A 13,732-nucleotide genomic window follows, 5' to 3' on the forward strand; every position below is an offset into this window, starting at 1 on the left:
TGGATTTGCCAATTTTGTGGGATTTCCTTTGTGCCGATTTCTCATTGTGCCTTTCATTGAAAATCTCCACCTCTCTCACCTCCACCCACCTTCCTATCTCACTTTGTCCCCATGTGGTCACTGCAGCCCAAGCCCACTGAACAGAAATATTGAAATCTTATTAAATAAAACTCATCAGTCTGTTTTCTAAGTTGCCATGTCGTTATCGCGACTGAGCATGATATAGGTTTTATAAAGGACTATTTTGATTTAAGTTTGATGGAAACAGGATAATTCCACTCCTTCCTAATATCAAACGAAGGGGAATGAGAGCTGAGCAGCTTCACTAATAACCATGTTATCAATAAAAGAAGACGAGAAAAGGGAAATTTAATCTTTGATATTTTACTGCCTAAATGTGCAACATAAAATGTTCGTAACTATGCAAAATTTCCCAGTGTTTAATATTTCAGCTTTTACCCCGAGGCCTACCAAAATTTCCTTCCCATCCTGACATTTTGCTGATTGTTCTTTTACAGGTTCCCAGTGGGTTGTCTTCTCTTGACAGTCCCAGTACCACATGGGAATGCAAAACTGCAATATAAAGTGCATATCATGATACCAAACATTTCAGGCACAATACCGAGAAGAGGATTTTCTGTCTCACGATATCATCCTCACCTTCAGCAGAGTTATGAAGTGAATTGAGTGACAATGTTCATGTTAATTCGTGATCAGAACTTTAAAACTGAATGACTACAATGTAAGTTACATTAAAGTGATATCAGGAAGGCCTGGAGTCCAACAGGCCTGTACATCGCCTTCTAAAAGACAAGAATATAATTTTCCTTTACCAATTTATTCCTAACTTCTGCAATAACTATTTGTCCCTTCGAATCCAAGTTGTTATAAAGAAATGTTACATCGCTGAACTTAATACCATGGTTCACGAGCTATTCTCATCCTCGCTTGTTACCATTTAATTGAGAATTATCATGGGAAGTTTGAATTGTTAAGCAAACTACTTACAATCATATTTAAACGTATAATAGCATAATGGTGAGGTGGCAGAAATATTCTATTTCACAAAATTTAGCTTGATGAAAAAGATAATAAAAGAAAAATATTTGCAACCCTGTTTGTGTCACTGTTACCTAGGCGGAAGTTAAAAGAAACCATGCTAAAGTGGTCCAAAGAATGATATTTTCAGTAAACCCATACATTGCGTGACAGACACTGGCTTGGGTCGACAAAAATAAATCTTCGGCGTTTATAAAAGCAAGCTTTTGCTGAGGTAAATTATTTTTAAATTATGATAGTTTCCAACACCGCAGGGAAAGCGGAGAAATTAGAGGAGCAAAAATAGCTGAAACCAACCAGTTTGATAGTCATTTATTAATAATTGCTTATTAATTTCGCTTCTTAGCTTCAATTAAAAAGCCATCGTAATTGTTAGCATTTCGGCCAAGTTTTATTACATTTGAAATCTCGACACTTTCCAGGTTCGTATGAAAAGCATAATTTCGACTTCTTTGTTAACACCAGTAACACCATTCACATCACTAGCAATTCACAAAACATAGTCTGCGAAATTTACCCATACGCTAATTTCATTCTTCACAAAGCTGTAATAAAGTGTAATAAAGCTCTGCTTCTCTTTCCACAGATGCTGCCAGACCTGCTGAGTGGTTCCAGCATTTCTTGTTTTTATATGTAATAAATTGTTACCCTGCGACTAAAAGGTGATGAATTGAGTTATTTCAGTCGTGCTATTCTACACGTTTATCGCTGCAAGCACCTGATTTACAATTATTTACCTGAAAGGAACCCACACTTCAGAAGCTGAATGATTGAATCATGGAATCATAGATTGAGTTCTGACTCAAGGTCATCGATCCATAAGGTTAACTCTGTTTCGCTCTCCACGGATGCTGCCTGACCTGCTCAGTGTTTCCACCACTTTCAGTTTCTGGTGTCAGATTTTCAGCAACTGCAATATTTTCTTTTTTGTTTTCACAAAATTATTGAGTTGTTTGCTTTTTAAAAAAAATACATCTGGGATTACGGAACGTATTGTTTCTTTGCACGCTTCCCTAAAAAAAAGCTTGAAAATCAACAGGTGGACGTAATTTTGAGCTGGTAAATAGCCGACCAAACCCTGTTGCTGTCGATAACTTAATGAAGTTCTGTCTATAATGAAAGGCCATACAAAAATGTGCAAAGACAAGTCTTGATCGCCCCCTGCTGGCGGCTTTACACACCGTCCTGGTAGAGATGGATAATGGTTCCTTACTAACAGGAATAGAAACCACATAACATCAAGAAATTAGGAAATGTCTGTATCACGACGAAGCAAAAAAATTGTGGGAAAATCTAGGGCTTCTTGAAAAAAGGGGGAGTATACAATGTATGTGGACTAACATACGGATAGCTTTGAATATGGTCGTTCGTCACTGAACGAAACCATTCGTTTAGGTGAAGACTTGCGATAGTTTTCAAACTTTTAGCCACAGTCTAGAGTTAGGGTTAATGTCGAGGAGGTGGTGGAAGGAGTTGTAATGCTTTAGTGTGAACGAACTCTTTCCGGGTAATGAGGGTGACAACACAGGAAGAATAAAATATCAGTCTCGTTCAATGCTGTTTATCATTACAGAAAGTCTGAAATAAATATCACACTGACAGCGACCACAGAAAGTACCCAAAACAGATCGTCACATGTATTTCATTATCACAAGCACTCAGAAATGTCATCACAATGCCCGGTACTTCGTGCAGTTCAATTTATCAATGAATAAAGTGATAGTCAAAGAAAATCATTTACTGCGGAAGTTATTACTGTTTAAGGTTTATGAATTTAAAACATGTAAAACATTCTTCCCAATTAATCTATTTTTCGAATATTTCAATCCATTAGGTTACATTACCCGTCACGTGCAATTCTTTTCTACATGTGAAAGGGGCAGCAACAAAATTAACCCTTCACCATGCTAATTGTTTTAGCCATAAATATGCAAAAAGAGTGCAGTAAACTTAGAGTCTCAGTATGAAACCAGCCACCAGACGTTATTAAATGAAACATCACATGGAGTAGGCAGTGTTGGTAGCTTGGTATCTGAGGATTATTATGTTTAAGGAATATTTGCCAACAAGAATGAAAATCATCCTTCGCAAAATATTCTATTCCTTTTTCCATAGAATGAGCGTACGCGCTGATAGAGTTGTTTTCGTAATCAGCTACTGAAACATCTATCAAAAAAGGAGAGTAGCATCAATGCGAGGCATAGTTACTCCTGCTGCCTGGAATTAACATCCTACTTCATTTACAGAGACAGTTATGTAAAAACTACAAAATGTAATCCAATCTTCCACCATACACCGTGGGTTTATAGGAAATATCTGACTTATTATTGGAAATATTATCTCTTTCATATATATCAATCTTAAGGTGTACAAAACATTCAAGATTACATGCGCTGGATTTCTGTAGGATGTATATAATCTGGTATTCGTGCTTGTATTTGTGAGCTATATATGCAATGTTAACGTGAATATAGGAGGTGCAACGTGATACTGTGTATTTGCATCTGTATCGTGATTATCTTGTATGGTGAATTTGGTGTGTGTGTGGCCGTTCCTAGCCTCACAATTTAGGGCAGTTGGTATACGTGCTGTATATCTAATGGTCTTGAAATTACGTCTTGGTAAAGCTGCACTTCGAAATTCCTCTTCCGGCTTTTTTTAGCAGAGGTATTAACCATTTGGAAAACGGGTTAGCACTTCAGCTAAGGAGGAATTTCAGACATTTCCCCAGCATTCCATGGGGTAATTTCAGAACCAATGTCCACGGAACAGACGCATTGGCCTACCTGATTAGAAAAAAAATCAGATCTCCACCTTACAAAATATGTGTAGAGAGAGATATTACATTGTACTTCAAAGGTTACTCGATAATGACACCTATCAGTATTCCCAGCGTTCAATGAATGCTTCATGCTTGGTGCGATCTATTTAAACCACCTCAAATTAGGCTTGGAGGTGCGGTTTATAAATATTTCATGGTATTGCGCCCAAATAGAATATTGATTGTAATGTATTCATACTTCCAATGCGTAATTAACGTAGTTAATCTGCGCCTATTTCTGCAATGCATATGTTTCCCTGGTGATTTTACATGTGATTTTATACATTGTGCGCCCAGTAATGAAAAGTTTCTCTAATCTTATAAAGTAACGTCATTTGCTGTGTAATCTCTATATGGTGGATAGATTTTGCAGTTTACCTATATTGAGCAGTTTGTTTTACAGGTTTAATCGGATTTTCTGGTCAACATCTGCAAAGTACAATTTAGCCTTATTCAGCCATTGTGTAATTGGGTGCTTGTATTTTGAGTATTTTAATTGACTATTTTTGTACAACATGCTTATGGTTATCAGTGCATTGGAGTCTGCTTAGTTAGCTTTGTTATCTTTCCCAATTTTGCCTCTTTGGGCATGATTTGGACACTTTTTATAGGTGTATATTTATGATTAGTTTATTCTTGTCCATCCTCCTTTCAGCCACCGGTCACAAAACTAACACCTAAATTAATTCAGTAATTTGACGCAATAAAACTTTAACTGCGCGAAACTGCAGCTGCTAATTTCCAAGTTGGACATTATGCATTAGAGGAGGGCCCTGAAACTGTGAATGATTGGGCATTCCGTTACGGCTCTGCGGTTCCTGGTATCTCTACGATGCAGACCAAAACAGGTAAGGTTGTAAACAAACACTGGTAACAACATATTTCTTACATCACTCGACTCAAAAAAAAAGTTCCCTCAGAGCTTCCTCATGCTAGGATCAGTAGAATGGCAGCTATTAATGACTGCATGAACAGTCTTAAGCTTTCCATTGCACTCACCATTTCATCACTTGATAGGAAATCACGTTTTCAGTCTTTTCGCCTAAAAAGAACGAATCGAGCTGCAAGGATCAAAGTTTAAAGAAACTGTATAGGAAATAGATGCCCGAGTGTGTTTGAAACTTGCTAAGCTAAATGACAATGCTTGCAAAGGGCAACAGACATAGAATGATGTGGGCAGTATTGTCGTTGGTGTGTTTTCAAAGTGATTGGACACCAATTAGGTACCTTTGAAATAAATTACAATAATAATATCAGTTGTATGAAGACAACATGAACTTTCACGAAGTAAATCCCAGCTTTTGAAAGGAGGAGTGTTTATATTGTTTCCTGTTTTGGTTTTTCTCTCCTCCCCGCCCCCACAGAACGACATAGTCCAGTTAGTGCCTCGCTTATCTCTATTTGGGGTCCAATACCACGTTCTATCTGCTGTAGAAAACAGTCCGCTCTTAACATGTAAGATTGAAGATGGAATGCTAATTAAATACAAACGATATCACTTGGATCCTCCACCACCCCCTACCCCACCCCACCCCACCCCCTACCTCACCCCACCCCCAATCCCAGAAGAAAATTTAAAAAAATACACCATCCACAAAAGACATTTACTTTGCTTTCTCGTCAGGCCATCACAGATGCTGGAGGTCGGGCATTTTTTTAGCTCAGTAATGCTTAAATATTAATACATCCTGCTTATTAATTCATATTTGATTGCGCTGTTTGTAATTCGTTATGGTTGACCAGATTTTTTTAAAATTACGCCGAGGACATTTTTATTTACAGTTTTTAGTTCGGTTTTAACGTTTTACAAACCGCTGATGCATTGCTTAAAATCGAGCTCGATTGCCAAATTCTATTTACTCCGAATGTTACACTGCGTCCTTTTAATTGGGTAAATTTCCTTCGGATAGTTCATGCTGATCAGGTGCCACTATAGATCTCACGCTGTTTTATAGCGTTGATTATAAAGCTGTGAGTCGATGCACCAAAAGGCGATAAAACAGAACACATTGTTCACACTTTCTTTGGTGGGCACTGCTGCCCTCATCTGTCACCTTCAGCGTTGTTTGCACCTTCTACAGAAGCAGATGATTCAGCACCCGTCCATCTTAACAGTGCGACCATCCAACATGTGATCGTTTGCCACCAGCATTTCCAGCAATCCTACTGTTCATTAGGGTGCAATTGGACATTCAGTGGAATCCCAAATGCCACCGTTTGTGAAATTCCAGAAATTGCTGAGTTTACTTTTTTAATTCGGGAATACCCCAAATCCCAAACCTAATAACACATCATATTAATATTACAGCAAAAAGGCGGCTGGGCTATAATATCTACTATTCCAATATTCTCCGAGCTCCGACCCTTTAGTTTAAGATTGAAAATCGTTTGGAGCTGCATATAATTTACATCAAACTCACTGACCCGATGTCCATAGGGAATGCATTTTACATTTCACTGTGGAAGTACAATGTTGTACAATGGCGTGCGTTGTGCGCACTCTGTATTCACATTTAAAAACCTTTATTGTTTCACTCTAAAGTGTGCAGGATAAAACAGCCCATATTATTTTTGATTTTATTGTATACTGTATCAACAGGAGGTAAAGGTAGCTGGGATATTTTTGGTTTTGTGCAATTGCAACAAACTGGAAGGATCTTGTGGACTTAATTCAGAAATTATTTGGTATGTATGTCTTAATGTAAGAATGAGGAACATTACAACGGAGCATAAAAGGTTATGTTAGAAGTAATTCATGATTATGCAAATAGCGAGCACATCAATCTAAACGTGGGGCTGTTCCGTCAGGCTATCTTTTTTATCCCGCGCCATCGTGCGGTAGATATTCATTCCCACGCCGTTCGGGAAAAGCTGCAGCTGCCAACAGTCCTCGGATCCATCACCTTCCCTGAGCTACAACCGAGCGGCCTTCAAACATAAAACTCGCCCGACTGTTAACACAACTGGTATTTCCGAAGAGCGTTTCGGTGGAGATTTAAATTTTAAAAATTTATCAAAGGAACAGACGTGTCCAGCAGGGATCTGGATTGTCAGCCCCACCCCCACCTCACTTGCTTATAATCTGTGACTTATCTAATATTTGTCAGTTCCGAAGAAGGGTCACTGACCCGAAACGTTAACTCTGCTTCTCTTTCCACAGATGCTGCCAGACCTGCTGAGTGATTCCAGCATTTCTTGTTTTTGTTAGGGATCTGAATTTGTTTGGAGGATTGGCTGCCGTTGCTTGTGATCAGGAGATTTATTTAAGAACCGTGCCATTGTATTGTGGCAGGAAAATGTGCGCGCGTTAATTTATAAATAACTATTCCACGTGCTTTAAAAAATCTGGCAAGAATGCAACATATGTTGAAACGATTTATGAGGGCACCGGATTCATTCGACCCCGTTATGCCGCTTCGAGGAGTGAAACAGCCCCGGTGAATATTAGACCGCCCCACCCTGCACAAACTGCTGAAATCAGTGGTTCAGAGCTGAACCCCAGAGCTCTCTCCCCTTCTGCTGACTTCGGTTCGCCTGGGAACAAAGGGAACGCTGGTGCTGTGCGATCCCGTGACTGGGACCAAGTGGAATCTGCCCAGCAGATTGTTCCTGGATCCCGGGGATTTAGTACCTGACGGCGCACGCACCTTTGTCGCCTTGGGAAATGCTTTATTGTCATCCAGGGGTGGACACTGGGCTGGATTTTCCTGGCCACCGAGAGACAGGGTGGGGGTGCCATATTGGGATGGCGTCCCGAAGCATTCCCACTGCTGCCAAATTTTCCCAGAGTTGGGCTGCGAACAGGATTGGCTGCCCACATCATGGAGGCAGGCAGCCAATTAAACTGGTTAAGGCCCTAAGTTGGGGGGAAATTTGCAGCACCGGCATTGGAACTTTTCCACTGGCAGAGTGCACCTCCTCCGTGTGCACAGACCACCAGCTCATTGGAGGCGAGCTCCCTGCGGCAGGCTGGGAGGGGGGAGGGGCATAGGAGCCAGAGGCTCCATGCCCCATTGATGGCACACAAATGAGAGGCTGCAATTACAGCCACACCCAATCCTGTGGAGGGAGTACCTCTCCATCCCAGCTTCGGGAGTCTTCAGTACAGCTTTACTGTGCAGCCCAGCGAGGCTCCCTCCATGTTCAGGCACCCTTGCTGTCCCTGATCTTATAAGAATATAAGAACATAAGAAATAGGAGCAGGAGTAGACCATATGGCCCGTTGAGCCTGCTCCACCATTCAATACAATCATGGCTGATTTTAGGATTCAACTCCATTTTCCCACCCACTCCCCTAATCCTAGATTCCCTAAGAGACCAAAAACCTGTTTATCCCAGCCTTAAATGTATTTAACAATGGAACATCCACAACTCTCTGGGATAGAGAATTTCAAAGATTCACAACACTTTGAGTGAAGTAATTTCTCCTCATCTCAGTCCTAAATGATCAACCCCTTATCCTGAGGCTGTGCTCCCATGTCCTAGCTTCCCCAGCCAGGCGAAACAACATCTCAGTGTCTATCCTGTCAAGCCCCTTCATAATCTTGAATGTTTCAATGAGTTCACCTCTCATTCTTCTAAACTCCAGAGAATATAGACCCAATTCACTCAGCCTCTCATCCAGCCCTGTCGACCCTGCAAAGTCCTCCTTACTAACATCTGGGGGCTTGTGCCAAAATTGGGAGAGCTGTACCACAGACTAGTCAACAAACAGCCTGACATAGTCATACTCACAGAATCACACCTTTCAGACAATGTCCCAGACACCACCACCACCAACCCATAGGCAGGAGAGACCCAGTAGAGGTGGCGGCACAGTGGTATACAGTCGGGAGGGAGTTGCCCTGGGAGTCCTCAACACTGACTCCGGACCCCATGATGTCTCATGGCATCAGATCAAACATGGACAAGGAAATCCCCTGCTGACTACCACCTACCGCCCTCCCCTCCCACCGCCGCCCCCCCCCCCCACCTCTGCTCAGATGATGAATCAGTGCTTCTCCATGTTGAACACCAATTGAAAAAAGCACTGAGGGTGGCGAGGGCACAAAATGTATTCTGGGTGGGGAACATCAATGTCCATCACCAAGAGTGGCTCAGTAGCACCACTACTGACTGAGCTGGCTGAGTCCTAAAGGACATAGCTGCTAGACTGGGTCTGCGGCAGGTGGTGAGGGAACCAACAAGAGGGAAAAACATACTTGACATCGTCCTCACCAATCTGCCTGCCGCAAATGCATCAGTCCATGACAGTATTGGTAGGAGTGACCACCGCACAGTCCTTGTGGAAATGATGTCCTGCCTTCACATTGAGGATACCCTCCATCGTGTTCTGTGCCACTACCACTGTGTTAAATAGGATAGATTTCGAACAGATCTATCAATTTAAAACTGGACATCCTTGAGGCGCTGTGGGCGGAGTGGTGCATGGGGTGGGGTGTGAGTTGTGTGTAGAGTGGGATGTGGAGTGGGGTGTGGGTTGTGTGCGGAGTGGTGTGTGGAGTGGGATGTGGAGTGGGGTGTGGGTTGTGCGCGGAGTGCTGTGTGGAGTGGGGTGTGGGTTGTGTGCAGAGTGGGATGTGGAGTGGGGTGTGGGTTGTGTGCGGAGTGGTGTGTGGAGTGGGATGTGGAATGGGGTGTGGGTTGTGTGCGGAGTGGTGTGTGGAGTGGGGTGTGGGTTGTGTGCGGAGTGGTGTGTGGAGTGGGATGTGGAGTGGGGTGTGGGTTGTGTGCGGAGTGGTGTGTGGAGTGGGCTGTGGAATGGGGTGTGGGTTGTGCGCGGAGTGGTGTGTGGAGTGGGGTGTGGGTTGTGTGCGGAGTGGGATGTGGAGTGGGGTGTGGGTTGTGTGCGGAGTGGTGTGTGGAGTGGGATGTGGAGTGGGATGTGGGTTGTGTGTGGAGTGGTGTGTGGAGTGGGATGTGGAGTGGGGTGTGGGTTGTGTGCGGAGTAGTGTGTGGAGTGGGATGTGGGTTGTGTGCGGAGTGGGATTTGGAGTGGGGTGTGGGTTGTGTGCGGAGTGATGTGTGGAGTGGGATGTGGGGTCGGGTATGGGTTGTGTGCGGAGTGGTGTGTGGAGTGGGGTGTGGGTTGTGTGCAGAGTGGTGTATGGAGTGGGCTGTGGAATGGGGTGTGGGTTGTGTGCGGAGTGGTATGTGGAGTGGGGTGTGGGTTGTGTGCGGAGTGGGATGTGAAGTGGGGTGTGGGTTGTGTGCGGAGTTGTGTGTGGAGTGGGATGTGGAGTGGGGTGTGGGTTGTGTGCGGAGTGGTGTGTTGAGTGGGAGGTGGGGTGGGGTGTGGGTTGTGTGCGGAGTGGTGTGTGGAGTGGGGTGTGGGTTGTGTGCGGAGTAGTGTGTGGAGTGGGATGTGGGTTGTGTGCGGAGTGATGTGTGGAGTGGGATGTGGAGTGGGGTGTGGGTTGTGTGCGGAGTGGTGTGTGGAGTGGGATGTGGAGTGGGGTGTGGGTTGTGTGCGAAGTGATGTGTGGAGTGGGATGTGGGTTGTGTGCGGAGTGGTATGTGGAGTGGGATGTGGGTTGTGTGCGGAGTGGTGTGTGGGGTGGGATGTGGAGTGGGGTGTGGGTTGTGTGCGGAGTGATGTGTGGAGTGGGATGTGGAGTGGGGTGTGGTTGTGCGCGGAGTGGTGTGTGGAGTGGGATGTAGGTTGTGTGCGGAGTGGTGTGTGGAGTGGGATGTGGAGTGGGGTGTGGGTTGTGTGCGGAGTGGTGTGTGGAGTGGGATGTGGAGTGGGGTGTGGGTTGTGTGCGGAGTGGTATGTGGAGTGGGATGTGGAGTGGGGTGTGGGTTGTGTGCGGAGTGGTGTATGGAGTGGGGGTGGGCTCTGGGCTGAATTTTCCTGGTTGGGTGCTGATTTTGTCATCAACCTCAATTCCAGGTCGGGCACCTGGAAGTGGCCATGGCAGGACTTTGGTTGCGGTCTTCTTTGAGGCACTCAATTAGGAAACCGCCTCCAGGAGTCCTGTCCAATTAAGGATGGTGGGTGGACAAGGGAAGGGGGAGGCCCAATTGGAGGACCATCAGCGATGGCCAGCCGGCAGCCCGACCAGGAGAGATGGGCACTGCAGAGATAAGCAGGAGACAGTGAGGGCACCTCAAAAGGGCAGGCGCTCTCTGCAGAATTGGGAACAATTAAAAACATGTATGACAACAGGATGGCTTGCGGCCGTGGTTATGCCCAACACAGCTTAGCGGGTCCGTGCTGGGAGTGAGTGAGAAGAAGCATTGATGGCCCCCTGGTGGATGCTGCCCCCAGTTAATTGCAGGAGGTTCAGCCTCAGTGGTGGGGAGTGGGGCATCCGCCATTGAAAGATCCCGTCGGTGCCATCACCTTTCCCCTAATTGACCCATTACTGGGCCTAATTGGCTACCCACATCTGCCGGGTGGCTAGCCTCTGCCGTGTTGTCTCCGCCTCTAGCATGGTTGCTTGGAGGTGGGAACATGTCGGGTAGCTGACCTGAAGTACTACTTTACAATTTTGCTCCCAGTCCTGCCTCCGAACTCACCTCCACAGGAACATGAAAATTCTCTGTGCAGAGCGACGCATTTGAGGGGGGTGGGGGATAGTGGCGTGCAGGTGGCGCGGGTGGGCAGGTTGTGTACTAGTGGAGCATGGGGTGTTGTGTGTGGAGTGGTGCACGGAGTGGCTGGTTCTCTGCGGAGTGGGAGGCGGGGTCAGTGTGAAGTGGGCTACGGGGGCAGGTTGTATGTTGAATGGTATGAGGTGGGGGGGCAGGTTGTGTGCAGAGTGGGGCATGGGGGATCGCGGTTGAAGTTCTCCCCTACTGTAGCTTTGCAGCACTGCGCTGTGTCCACCTATCCCCTAGCATTGAAGGGTGTGTGACTCAAGGCAATCACATTCTGCAGCAGTCAGGAAATCTTAACTACTCAAAGGGATCATTCAATCTGCAACATAACTGCAACCTATGTGCATTGAAATGCATGAGTGGAACACTGTTAATGAAGTTTTTAACGAAAATCAGGTGGTTCAAAATGGAATAAGTCTTTTCAAAACTGGTATCAGAGTGCCTGCACTTTGTTAAATAAGATATACTAATGCTCATGCTGTGATATAGAGCATGCAGCAGAAATAATTATACTCCAGGGAATTGTATTCAGATCAATGCAGGAATATTTTAGCATTGCTGTTAATAAAATAATGATCCATGATTACTTAAACACAGCAATTACAGTCTTAATGGACCATGAAACAAATTTGGAAAGGCTATAGGTTATGGAGAGAAGGGTAAGCAGATCAAGATTATAACCCATCTCTCTGTGTCTTGGTCACTAATATATTTAAATATATGTAGAAAAGATGGAGATGGTGTCACAGGTCCATATTAATAATTAATAATTATCAGTAAACAAAAGATGTCAGTTCTTCAACAGATCTTTAATCGATCTCTATCATTTGCACCATTGATGAGTTTTATTTAAGAAGGGACGTATGTGTTGGAGAAGGAGAAAAAGTGGTAGTAAATTAGCAATACAACTTAATATATGTGGACTCAGACTGAGTGGGGGAGGGTATTAGCCATGACATTTGCTCCCCCCCCCCCCCCCCCATCTCATCTGCACCAAATAAAGTAGGTGATTGAAAGATCCCACCCATCCGCCAATCTGAAAGATTGTATACCTCAGCGAAATAATCACTCAGCTTGTGGTATTCATTCTCCTTATATCCTCGTGTAAAATCTCTCACATGTTAATATGGCTGGGGTTTCAAAAGATAAAACAGGCTCACACTTTTCTTAATCTCGGTTATCATTTAAAGCACATGCTTGATATACTTTACCTTTTGTAAATCCAAATCATATTGACATCTAACTCATGTTAGAAGGCCCACTACCACCTTCTCAAGAGTAACTGGGGATGGGAAATAAATGACAGCCTTGCCAGCAACTCCGCATCCTGAGAATTAATTAAAAACCTGTAAGTGGAAACAATTAAAATTATGTTCTTTAGTATAAAAAAAACCTTTAAAGGCAGCAAGCTTTACTGCCATTTTCAAATTGTTGCAAAGAAGTTTTAGATGTACATTGTTACAAAAGTGGTAATATATTCTGGGTGGGGAAGTGGTGTTGGTGTCCGGTCCCAATTTTACTCCTGAGCATGCTAAAGCCAAGTTGTGTGACATCCTGCTTACAATGCCATCACACATGATTTGGGCTTGTCGTGGGTGCAGCATAAATCCAATCTCATGTGAAACTGGTTTTAAAAAGTGCTCAGGGAGACAAGAGCATTCAATACTGAATCACATTAATGCCCGAAGAAATTTAAGGCTGCAGCACACACTCCCTAACATTAAAAATAACTTCAGAAGAACAGATCTCAAACTTTCTCCTGGTGGGCAAAGTGCAAGCTGTAACCAAAGATGAAATCCTGCATAATTCTAGTCTTGAAGACTTTACAGTTCACCCTAAAACACCTTATCTTCCAAACTCAGAATGATATGACAGAATTTTAACTGTCAAGGAGAGGTGGGTTCGGGTGCATGCAGGGAGTTAAATCTCCTAAAACAAACATCGGATTAGGATCCCAACATCATCCCGCCCTCTTCCCGGTTTCCCCCAGGTGAGTTCATAGGTGAGTGGGGAACCCCCTTGGAGCTGTCAGGTAAGTAATTGTCATGTGTAAATAGGTAATTAACTATTGTTTTAACCAACCATACGGGCTTTAACAGCCAGCACACCTATTTCCCGAGCTGTCAGCAGCTCACCAGGGTCAACTAGGTGAGTGCAGCATGGGGAATGCTTCTTCAGTGAATATGAAGACCTGCAGCCATGCCCAGGTGAGAGGCTGCTTCTCACAGCACTCCTTCTCGGAGAGTGTTT

The sequence above is a fragment of the Heterodontus francisci genome, chromosome 2 (assembly GCF_036365525.1).
Source record: "Heterodontus francisci isolate sHetFra1 chromosome 2, sHetFra1.hap1, whole genome shotgun sequence".
Classification (NCBI taxonomy): Eukaryota; Metazoa; Chordata; class Chondrichthyes; order Heterodontiformes; family Heterodontidae; genus Heterodontus; species Heterodontus francisci.